At 35.0% G+C, this 12,896-nt stretch overlaps 1 protein-coding gene across 2 annotated transcripts in view; it reads right to left on the reverse strand.

Moving 5' to 3' along the window:
* Window positions 1–12,896, reverse strand: part of LOC124551081 — a 72,704-nt gene that overhangs the window by 32,593 nt on the left and 27,215 nt on the right. The window lies entirely within an intron of this gene.

Here is a 12,896-nt window from a genome sequence, read left to right on the forward strand (position 1 = left end):
GGGTTCATTTAAAAAAAAAAAAAAATTATTCCGGACTCTTGGTTTTCACTAACGGCCCTAGTTTGACCAAACTGACCTTTAAGGTTGTATGCCAGTAGAGGACCGTATACATAGGGCTTGATGTCTGTACAATAATTCAGAGACTATAGCCATTGTTGAAATGATGTAGTCTGCATTGCTACCTTCTAAGGCTTTGTGTGCCTACAGCATTATTGTGCACTGTGGTTTTAGTGCAAATCAGTTGTTACCTCTGTGTTGACCAGTCTGTATCTATTATATTTAATAGTTCATTTTCAAGAAAATCTATACATTGAAGGACAGTTTATAAGTGGTTTTTGTATAAATATGGAACCAAGTAAAAAGTGCAGTGCTGCAAGAGTGCAGTATTGTAATCCATTGAAGAAGTCAAATCATTTTATTAGAGACAGAAAAAAACTGAGAAATGTCACAACATGGATGCCCAAATTATTTCCTCAAATACCAAGTGGTGCCAAGATGTAGGAAAGATGTAACCAAATTGAAAAATACACCAGAGCCCATCAGTGATGAAAGTGTTGAAGAAGAATCTTCTGGATCAGAGATAATCATCCGAGACCAAGACCCTGACTTCACGACAACTTCAGTAGCTGTTAAAACATTTAACACAACACTTCAAGAACTAGGTGAGTCCCCAACTGACAAGAGAAAACTAACATCTAGGCATTACGCCAAATCAAAAGTGAAGAAAATCTCATCAATGGCACGTAAACTTTTTGTTGCTCCTGAAGCTACTTCATCAGATACTGATACTGATGAATCCGTTGTTGAAAATCTTAAAAGAAATTAAAAATTCTATAAGTAGAGCAAAAAAACTAATGATTCTTACAAGTTTACCTGAAAAGTGGAGTGTCAGGAAAATAATGAGGGAATTTAATGCTCCTAATTACATTGTTCGGCAGTCCAAAAAAATTTTGAAAGAGAAAGGCTTCATGGAAAGTCCAAACCCAAAACCAGGGAAGTGTTTACCAACAGAAACTGTCAAAACTGTACATTCATTTTATGAAAATGATGAAGTTAGCAGGGCAATGCCAGGTATTAAAGATTGTGTGACAATTACAGAAACAAGTGGAAATAAAAATATCAAAAAGACTTATTTTGTGTAACCTTAAAGAAGCTTACAAGCATTTTAAAGACAAGTTTCCTAACATAAAAATAGGTTTCTGTAAATTTGCTGAGTTGAGACCAAAACATTGTGTACTAGCTGGCCGGAGTGGCACACACGCTGTCTGCGTGTGCACAACTCACCAAAACATAAAATTAATGATAGAAAATGCCAAACTAAATACAGTAACAAACAGCAGCTTAAACAATTATAAGCAGTGCATTGCAAAAATGCTTTGCAACCCATCATCAGTTGATTTGCAACACGGGAAACTGTGAATACTGCCCAGGAGAAACTGTCATACGTAAAATTTTAAAAGACTCTTTTCATGAAAACTTAATTGAACAAATTCAGTTCCGACAGTGGATGTCAGTTGACCGATGTAATCTGGAAATTGTTCAGAAAACTTCTGAAGAATTCATAGATTTATTTTGTAGTGAGATGTTGACTTTGATTCGGCATGACTTTTCATTGCCAAGCAACAACGAACATTCCTGAACTCCATAAGAGAAAACCTTATGGAATCTGAATTTGTTGTCATATGTGATTTTTCAGAAAATTATAGTATAGTTCTACAGGATGAAGCTCAGAGTTTCCACTGGACAAGACAACAGATTACTATTCATCCTTTTGTTATATATTACAAACAGCATATGAGCTTTGTCATAGTTTCTGATTGCCTGGAGCACAATACAACTGCAGTTTACACCTTTCAAAAGAAGCTAATTTCGTATCTGAGAAATAAATTTCAAAAGATTCCAAAAAAGATATACTATTATTCTGACGGTTCTGCCACTCAGTATAAAAATAAGAACAACTTCCTGAACCTTTGTCTTCATGAGGAAGACTTCAACATAAAAGCTGAGTGGCACTTTTCAGCCACTGCACATGGGAAAGGGTCTTGTGATGGAGTAGCGGGTTCAGTAAAGAGACTGGCAGCTCGTGCAAGTATGCAAAGGCCATACCAAAATCAGATCCAAACTGCACGAGATCTATTTGAGTGGGCAGTAGATAATATCACAAATGTTGATTTTGCTTTGCATATTCCACTCAAGAAGACTACGCTGCTTGAGAATTTTTCTTAAAAAGCCGACTTGAAGAGGCATCGACAATCAAAGGAATACAGCAATTTCATTCACAACACTACATCAAAATTAATAGTCAAATACTTCTCAGGTGATATGCAGAGTTGGGAGAGGAAAGTAACCACATCACCAGACAAACTGAAGTTACAAGATGTATCAGGCTATGTCACCACTGTATATGGCAGAAACTGGTGGCTTGGGTATATTTTAGAAAAAAACAAAGAACTTGATGAAGTGAAAATAGCTTTTCTTCATCTATGTGGACCAGCTAAGTCATTCTCTTGTCCTGCACATGCAGATGTCCTGTGGGTGTCAGTTGTGGATGTTCTCACAAAAGTGAATCCATTTACTCTGACGGGGAGAACATACGTTCTTAATGAAAATGATGTAAACCAAACCCAGTCAGCTTTATTAAAATGTAATATGTAAAGTTCCAAGACAATTTATCGGGAAACTGCTTTCAACTCAAAACTTAATTTTTGTCTCAGGTTAGTGTTAATGTATATTTTATAGAAAGTTGTTTCAAAATTATTGTTAGTACCTATTGTGTTAAATTTAGCTATGTACAGATACCTGTTACTCAAAAACAAGCATTACATATTTAATTTGTTTAATAGTTCCATTTCAAACATCATGGACCAGAACTATTATGTAAATACTTGTACTTGTTCATACTTGTTTGAAGTTAAATGCTCAATTTCTTGTTTTTGTTATATCGGTTAATATACTGTTAGTGAAGTTGTATGAAATTAAAATAAGCAATCAACTTAATTATAAAATATTCTGATTAGTTTCGGTTTAATAAGGTGATGTTTTGATATTTCTAATACTTTTTTTACTTACCTTTCAGTATATTTTAAAGAATTCCTGTTTGTTAAAGGTCAATTTGGTCAAACTCTTGTAAATACCTAACCATGTCCAATATCCTTGTATATATTCTATACATATAGAATTTGAAGGACTCAATAAATAAAACTTGGGCCGTTAGTGAAAAACAAGAGTCTGGAATAATTTTTTTTAACAATGAACCCATCATCATCCCAGATTTATATTTTGCCATGTGATTTACAATAGTATGAAGTAGTTATGAAAATATTTTGAAAATTTTCAATTATGTACTTTCTGTAAAAAAAATTAAAATTAAATCAAAATATTAATTAGTATTTTCAAAAAGGTTATTAATTTTAAGCTATGTTTTGTTGTATATCCCTGGAAAAGACATGCAAAATGACACCTTTCCCAGTTCTCTAGCTCAATTAAGGCAACTCCTAGGACAATTTAAAAAAAGTCCGTTCACACATTTTTGGCTGGTTTTTGAAAAGTTTACATAGCCATATTTCAGGAATGGTTTGAGATAAAAAAATTGAAATATGGTATTTTTCTTAGTCTCAGTGCCCACTATAAGTATACCAACTTTCAGCAAAATCTAAGAGGGTGAGGTAAAACTGTCTCAGTGTTCTGTTGGTGTTGTTATTAATGAAGCGTGTCGAAAGTGTGTGTGAAGTGTATTCTAAAGACATTACTTTAATCGAAGATTAAAGTTGAAGAAGAAAAAGTGTTGTTTCACTAATTGAGTTGGCCCAGAGGTCTAATCAACATGCAAGTACCATGAAATGAAATACTTAAAAAAAATTTCCATCACCTTTTTGGTCAGTCTTGCATGGACCCTTTTGAGAAACATGCGAAACCTATAATAAAAGGTCTGCGAGAAATAACATTTGATCATTATTCTAACAATAAAAGCCCTTTGTCAATCTCATACCAGGAAAATCATTGTGTCCAACATGTTATTCTAAGATATTTGTAATTCACAAGAAAAAGGATAGTGAAACCTCAGATACAGAATTTTATGACTTATCAGCAACCATTAAAAGAGTATATACTGCTTGTGAAATCCTGGTTATATCACCTGCTAGTAAAATTAGAAAACTAATCCAAGATAAAGGACCAAGTGCCTTGAATACAAAAATTGAGAAAGTGGCAGCTACAGTCAAAAAAAATTTGGAAGTTTCATTTCAAAATACAATTTGTACTAAAACAGATGGAAGTTCTGTAACTTCACCAACCGAATATGATAATTTGACAGAAAAACTAAAAACTAAATGTAGTACTTCAAACAAAGAGGATAAAATTAAGATTATCAGTTTACTGCCGAATTCTTGGAGTCGAGCAAATGTCAGTGATGAATTTAATGTGTCAGAACGTCTTGTTAAGTCAACAACGCAATTAGTAAAAGAACAGGGAATTTTACCAGCATTACAAAAGAAAAGTGCATCTAATTTGGTACATGAAAACACAATCAATAAATTATGCTTATCCATTATGGATATTTTAGAACCGTGACTGTATATTGAATACTTTTTTCAATAATAATACTTTATTACACAAACCGGTTTTCGAACCTTTTCAGGTTCATCTTCATATGGTTTCGGGAGGATCCGGGAAGTTACATCATTACTGGTAGTAGCATAATGCTGGGTGCTGGTTCTATGGCAGAAAGATGGGTCACGCTTTAGTGTATCGCCATGACTATAGCTTATCTGTTGATATGGATGTAAATTTAGTTTTTACTTACTGCGACAGTATAGGCGGCTTTTTTCGTATCTGTCTGCCTCGATTTTTATGTCCAGAACACTTTCACACAAACTATATTAGTTTACACTTTGCCAGTGACACTTTACCAGCATCCAGCATGCGCTTTACAACTGTTGCTTGTAACAAAGATCTTGACAGAAAGATATGGCATAGGCCTACTTTGTACAGAGATGTAATTTGTTGTTCTTTACATGTGTTAAAGTCGATATAAGGGCAAGTATTTTAATCAGAATGGCGATAACATGAGAGCACAAGATAAAATAAACAAATTTCAGGTGATCTGGTATCTTATTTCTACTTGTATATTACAGGCAGGTTGTTTTTTTTTTTTTTTTTTTTATGAATCCCAAGGAATCAATAATACAGAGTTATTGTATCTGCATTGAGGTGCCGCTGTCTGTATGACTAGGACCTGTATATTTAAATTAATAACAAATCTTCAGATGAACTGTTGGCTTATTTCTGTTGTTACGTTAACATGATCTGGGGTATTATCAAGAGCAGATTCTGTTTATTTTAGCTAAAGGTATATGTATAAGAATTACAGTGATTGTAATGGATTAAAGCTGTTTGTATGGCTGTACATTTAATATTTAAAAAATCATGAACAAAAATTCTTTAACTGTTGACTTATTTTTATTCTAACATTAGAGTGATCTGGGATATTGGTAAAGGCAGCTTCTGTTTGTTCCAGCTGGAATTAATATGTATAAAATACTGATTTATGTTAGCAATGGAGGGCTTTAACATTTAGAGATATGGTACATGTCTTATTCAGTGGTAGTATATTACATTGACACCGGTGTGGTTAGGATGTAAGGAGAGGGAGGGGGTGGGTCATTGGGAGGGGGGGGGGGCGGGGGGGTTTGGGGAGCCGGTGTAGGGTTCGTTGGGTGGTTACTTGTTTTGAACTAATAGATCTTCAAAGTTCTGAAGGAAAAATTTGTTTCTCAGTTCAGTTTGATCATTGAGTAGGTAGTCAGGTGCTGTATTTGTGTAGATAAATATTTCAATTCCTTCAAGAAGGTCAAGTATTGTGCCTTTGTTGGCAAAACGTAGTATTCGGAGATTCTGTTCTATGTTGTTTGCAGAATGATTGTGTTGCGCAAGATGTGAGGCAAAGCTGGACTTGTTCAGGTTGTTAAGACTGAGTGCATCTATGTGTTCTTTAAATCTTGTTGTGAAGCTTCTACCAGTTTGTCCAATGTAGAAGCTTGGACATGAGCTGCAAGTGAGCTTGTACGCACCTGACTTTTGATACTGTTGTATAGTGGTTTTGGTGCTGTGTATGATTTTATTTTGTATTTTGTTGCTGGTGAAGAAACTTATTTTTATGTTGTATGTCTTGAAGAGGTTGCCAATTTGGTGAGAAATCTTCCCTAGGCAGGCTAACAAATGTGGTTTTCTTGTTTGTGGGTGGTTGTTCAGCAGTTGGTTTATTTAGTTTTGCTGTATGGATTACTTTATCTATTATTGCAGGGTTGTACCCATTGGTAGAGGCATTTGATTTAATAATTTCTGTTTCTTTTTGTCTTTCACTTGTGTCCATTGGGATTTTAAGCATGCGATTAACCATTGTTCTGAAGAAAGCTTTTTTATGTTGGTCTGGATAGCAAGAGGATTTGTGTATGGTAACATTGGTGGTTGTTGGCTTTCTGAAAATTTGAAATTTATGTATTTAGATTAAAGTTCAGTCTTGATCACGTTATGTCTGTTTTAATGAGCAACCGGTTTCGGTTTTTTCTATAAAACCATCATCAGACCCATTGGCTCCCTTGGGTTGAACAGGAAGTAGTTGTGCGACAATATGAGTTCCAGGATCTCTATGAGTTCATAGATTTCAGCTCTACCCATTGTCCCATGTTTCAGTAAGTTATTCCTTATTAAACTAATTGTTTCCTTGACAGGTATGTTTGTATATAGGTTTACTATGTCAAGAGATGCAAATTTAGCTGTGACTGGGATGGGGATATCTTTTATACTATTGATGAGCTCATAACTGTTTTTAATGGGGTAGTTATTTTCAAATACATATGCCTTGCGGATAATATCATTAAGTTTTTTGGTGATTTTATAGCTTGAGCTATTGATAGAGTTCACAATGGGATGTATCGGACATTCTGGTTTGTGGATCTTAGGCTGTGATCTCAGTTTTGGTGCTGATGGGTTCATCACTATACAGCGCTTTGCTTCTAATGGTGTTAACAAGAGGTTGCAGTTTTTAAGTAACTTTTTAATTTTATCATGGAATTTGGGAGTAGGGTCATATGCTATTTCCTTTATATTATTCTTTCTGAAAAATTCACAGGTTTTGCTAATATAGTCTGATTCATACATGACAACAGCTGTGTTACCTTTGTCTGCTCTGGCAATGAGGGCATTTTCAACTGAAAGTTTCTTATTTATGCCACATAATGTCTTATGTTTGGTATTCATCTTATTGTACATTTTGTTCTGGTGAATGTTTCTCATAATGATGTTGTTTGCCTTATGAGCTACAGCATTTTGTTCATTGTGCTATTTTTGTGTTAACTATGAGGTCTTTAATGTCGCTTTTATTTAGTGAGGGGGTAATGATGTGCTTAAGGCCTTTGTTTAACAGCTTCAATTCCTTACTACTGAAGCATATTTCTGTAGTATTTATCACTTTATCAAAAAATGTGTTTCGTTTCAGAAGAGATACTGGGGGACCTCACTGCATTCTTTGAAATTAGAGCATTTATCTTTTTCTCGTGACTGTGTGAGATGATAATACGTTCTTTGTTTACATATATATTGACATAGTCTAAGAAGACCATGAAGACATGAGCAACAAGTTTATGGTTAAGTTCTATGTGCATATGATACAGCTTTGAATTGAGCAGATCTTTCTTTTTGTAAAGAGACCTGATTTCAGTTTTTAACCAAATAATTTCACATCGTGCTTTTGCTATCTTGGCTGACATATTTATCTACACAAATGCAGCACCTGACTACCTACTCAATGATCAAACTGAACTGAGAAACAAATTTTTCCTTCAGAACTTTGAAGATCTATTAGTTCAAAACAAGTAACCACCCAACGAACCCTACACCGGCTCCCCAAACCCCCCCGCCCCCCCCCCCCCTCCCAATGACCCACCCCCTCCCTCTCCTTACATCCTAACCACACCGGTGTCAATGTAATATACTACCACTGAATAAGACATGTACCATATCTCTAAATGTTAAAGCCCTCCATTGCTAACATAAATCAGTATTTTATACATATTAATTCCAGCTGGAACAAACAGAAGCTGCCTTTACCAATATCCCAGATCACTCTAATGTTAGAATAAAAATAAGTCAACAGTTAAAGAATTTTTGTTCATGATTTTTTAAATATTAAATGTACAGCCATACAAACAGCTTTAATCCATTACAATCACTGTAATTCTTATACATATACCTTTAGCTAAAATAAACAGAATCTGCTCTTGATAATACCCCAGATCATGTTAACGTAACAACAGAAATAAGCCAACAGTTCATCTGAAGATTTGTTATTAATTTAAATATACAGGTCCTAGTCATACAGACAGCTGCACCTCAATGCAGATACAATAACTCTGTATTATTGATTCCTTGGGATTCATACAAAAAAAAAAAAAAAAAAAAAAAAAAAAAAAAAAAAAAAAAAAAAAAAAACCTGCCTGTAATATACAAGTAGAAATAAGATACCAGATCACCTGAAATTTGTTCTTGTAGTAATTTATTTATTTTATCTTGTGCTCTCATGTTATAGCCATTCTGATTAAAATACTTGCCCTTATATCGACTTTAACACATATAAAGAACAACAAATTACATCTCTGTACAAAGTAGGCCTATGCCATATCTTTCTGTCAAGATCTTTGTTACAAGCAACAGTTGTAAAGCGCATGCTGGATGCTGGTAAAGTGTCACTGGCAAAGTGTAAACTAATATAGTTTGTGTGAAAGTGTTCTGGACATAAAAATCGAGGCAGACAGATACGAAAAAAGCCGCCTAAACTGTCGCAGTAAGTAAAAACTAAATTTACATCCATATCGACAGATAAGCTATAGTCATGGCGATACACTAAAGTGTGACCTATCTTTCTGCCATAGAACCAGCACCCAGCATTATGCTACTACCAGTAATGATGTAACTTCCCGGATCCTCCCGAAACCATCTGAAGATGAACCTGAAAAGGTTCGAAAACCGGTTTGTGTAATAAAGCATTATTATTGAAAAAAGTAACTGGCTGCAGTTGTGTATAACTTATTTACATACAATCAATAAAGTTATTAAGTATTATGACGATGACAATAACAGCCGTTTGATGTCTGCGAAAAAAGACTGTGTTTCATGAAAGAAAATGGTTCTAAGATTCAAAGTCAAAAAAAGTTAATATTGTCTAATTTAAATGAACGATTCACTGAATTTACAAAAGAAAATCCTGACATTAAAATTGGAAAATGAAAGTGTTTCGAGTTGAGACCAAGATGATGTCTTGTTGCAGGGGCATCTGGCACCCATAATGTTTGTGTTTGTTTGTATCATCAGAACGTAAAGTTGATGAAAGATGGGGCCAATCTTAGAGTTGACTATAAAAGACCTTTCGGAAGTTATGGTACGCAATATTGACAGTTACAATTGTATAATAAAGGGAAAATGTGAAGATTGTCAAAGCAAACAAGCCTTACTTGACATGTTCGAAGAATCCAAAGACGACGATTTGATGCCTGAAAATATAAAATACAAACAATGGGTGACAAGACAGAACTGAGATGGTGACAGTCATAAAATCACGAGAAGAGTTTTTTGAAGTATTGGTGGCTAACCTTGAAAATCTGAAAATGCATCATTTTATTGCAAAAGCTCAAAGTAAATTTTTGAAATACAAAAAGTGAACCTTGGCAGCTGATGAATGCTTAGTTCTTGCTGACTTTTCGGAATATTATTTCTTTTTTGTTCAAGATGAAGTAACAAGGGCACCACTGGGTAAACAAACAGGCCACAGTTCATCCGTTTGTATTCTATTATAAAGATGAAGATAAACTAATGAGCCACAGCTTTTGTGTCATAAGTGACTACCTTGAACACAGCACTACAGCAGTGCACATTTTTCAACTACAATTACCAAACTACATTAAACAGCACCACCCTTCTATAAAACAACTGATTTACTTTTCAGATGGGGCAGCAAGTCAATATAAAAACAACAAAAAATTATTAACATCTCCTTTCATAAAGAAGATTTTGGGTTTGATGTAGAATGGCACTTTTTCGCTTCATGCCATGGGAAGAATGCTTGTGATGGTGTCAGGGTTACAACAAAACGAGCTGTCACAAAAGCAAGTCTGCAGTGGACCGATGACAATCATATCATAACACCTCAAGAAATGTTTGAATTTTGTAAAATTACCTATGTATTTGTACAATGGGAGGAAATATAAGAAGTCTATGACAGTGTCTTGAAGGAAACGTACAACACTTGTCAGAAGATTAAAGGCACTCGATCTTTTCATTGTTTTGTACCCCATTCACACAATTTACTGAAGTGTAAGATCACATCAATTTCGCCTGATAGTGAACTTCAGCAGTGTGGAAAACTTGTACAACTGGTTCTTCAAAATAAAGACATAGTGGCTTGTCTTTACGATGAACAGTGGTGGATTGGAGAAGTTGATAACATTGACTGTCAAAACCAAGATGTACATGTTATATTTTATCACCATCCAGGACCAAGGACATCTTTTAAAAAAATTGAGAAGGATCAAGTTTGGATGCCACTTAAAAATGTACTAATGAAGCTGTCTCCCATGGAATTTACAACTGCGACAGGGCGAACTTATAATCCAACACCCCAACTGAGTGAATAAATTTCTCAAATGTTCAATGAGAAATGTACTAAAAACAAATAACAAGAGAACAATATAATTTAATTAGTAGGCTTATTTTCAATAAAAAAGTAAGTAATCCTAGATATGATTAAATTATATACTGTAACTGATATATTTTATACCATAAGCCTAGATATCGCAGATGTTAGAAAACGTATTTTTGACTTGTGTTTGCAATTTTTTTCCATAACTTACAATTTAATCTCAAAGCTGAAATTTATACTGAAGTTTGATATCATAAAGGTCTATTAACTGTGAAATTTTCAGATTTTTATTTGGACCCACAACAAAGATATTGCAGGCCACAAAATGGAAAAACTAAAAAATCCATTTTTTAAATTAGTGTATTTTTAAAGTGTAAACTGCTCATCACTGATACTCTATAAAAAGTAACTATACTACATAGTGTGATAGCAGAAAAAATATTAAAGCTGAGAAATTAATCTTTCTTTGGGAAACTACTGTTCAAAAAATGAGTTTTTTTAATTTGTGGCTGATAACTTTGAACTATTAAAATATATTAAAGAATACATTGAGCTAAGTGATAACGATGTTAATTTGTAGCCCAGTGTGTGTTGAACTAAACGCATTTTATCCGGAAGGCTTAGGACAATCCACTACTGAATAATTGTAAAAAATGTAGATACTTGCAAATACGAAAAAACGCATGCAGCCTGGAACAAATACGGCTGCCATTTCAAAATAATAAACAATAAATTAAAAAAAAAAAAAATACTTTTGTCAATCCCTGTTGCCTGCCTCTGCTGTATTTTGACAGTTAATGACTTTCTGTCCATACTCACTCTCACCTTTCCATGCGTTTCTTACTTTGCACTTAATCCTTTCTCAAAAGGGCCTTCTCTTTCTGTTGAAGTTACTGTACGAAGCTCACCCTGTGACTCTGTCTTCATCTCTTGATGCACCTTTTGCTTTTTCCTTGAAAAAGTCTTAGCCCACCAGCCTGTTAAATGGAAGAACTACACCTTCTTCAATCACGAGGAAGCAATGTCTCACTTGGATTCCACTTCTCATTCATAATCAAAGAGTTAGTGTTCTCTGTCCTTGTAGTCATATTAGTGATTCCCCAAATCCTAATACACTTGGCTGCTTTACATCATCTGTGATTTCTCAAACTAGGCTTCTCTGCACTTCACTATCCACGAGAAACCTCAGGCGATTATTAATGCCTTCCTGACAGTCCAGTTGTGTAAACTCATTTTTGCTTTCACAGTCAACTGTTAATATCTTTCCAGGTAACTGCTTTCTAACGCTCTTACTTAGTTTTCCTGGCTTTCACTTTCCCTATGCGCAGTCTGTGCACGGAAAGCGCACTCTGTGCAGTCTCTCACATAATGACCAATTCATTTGAATTTAAAGCATTTTATGGATTTAGGCTGCACACACAGGCCTCTATGACTTAGCCATTTACATTGTGATCATCTGACTATTCAAGATGTTTTCATTTCCTGGCATTTTACTGATACAACCAGCCTAACTTTTCCTATTCTTTTAGCTGTGCGACAGTCTCATGTGATATGGCATGGCTTCCTGCAACTGAAGCATTCTGTGGGCTCCTTTACGTTTCGCGGCACTGTACCACTGCCTTGGGTGATCATCTGTTCTCTGACCAAGGCTACCGGCCTCTCCACTATCATAGTGATGTCTGTAACCTCTGCTAACATTAACTGCTCACCACACGCTCACACTGTGGTCTTTATACTGTCTTCTAACTCTCCTTCTTGCATGGTACTTCTGATAGCTTCCCTGAAGTTGCATTGCATTGTGCCCAACCTAGAGCCCCACTGTTCTATGCTTTCCCCACATTCTTCCCCACTTGCAAACATCTGACCAGCAAGGAAGTAAAGTGTCCTTTTGCTGGCATATTTAACTACTAACATGTCATGCACGTCTCACCGAGTAATTTTCGAGCCTATAACCAGCTACCTGCTGCATGCTGAATCCACTATCTTAGTTTTAACAAATTTCGAAGGGGTATCACATTGCTCTGAGGCAATAAATTCAAACACAAATCGCAATTTGCTCAATAACATAAAATGCCTGAAAAGTAGTGAAGCAAGTTTCAACTATAATTTAAAATCATTTCTCCTGGACAACTCCTCCTATCAATTAACATTCAGTTAATGCAGATGAGTAGGAAAAAAACCTGCAACATTTGGACACAGCATTAGT

Source organism: Schistocerca americana, chromosome 9 (genome assembly GCF_021461395.2).
Source record: "Schistocerca americana isolate TAMUIC-IGC-003095 chromosome 9, iqSchAmer2.1, whole genome shotgun sequence".
NCBI classification, from domain to species: Eukaryota; Metazoa; Arthropoda; class Insecta; order Orthoptera; family Acrididae; genus Schistocerca; species Schistocerca americana.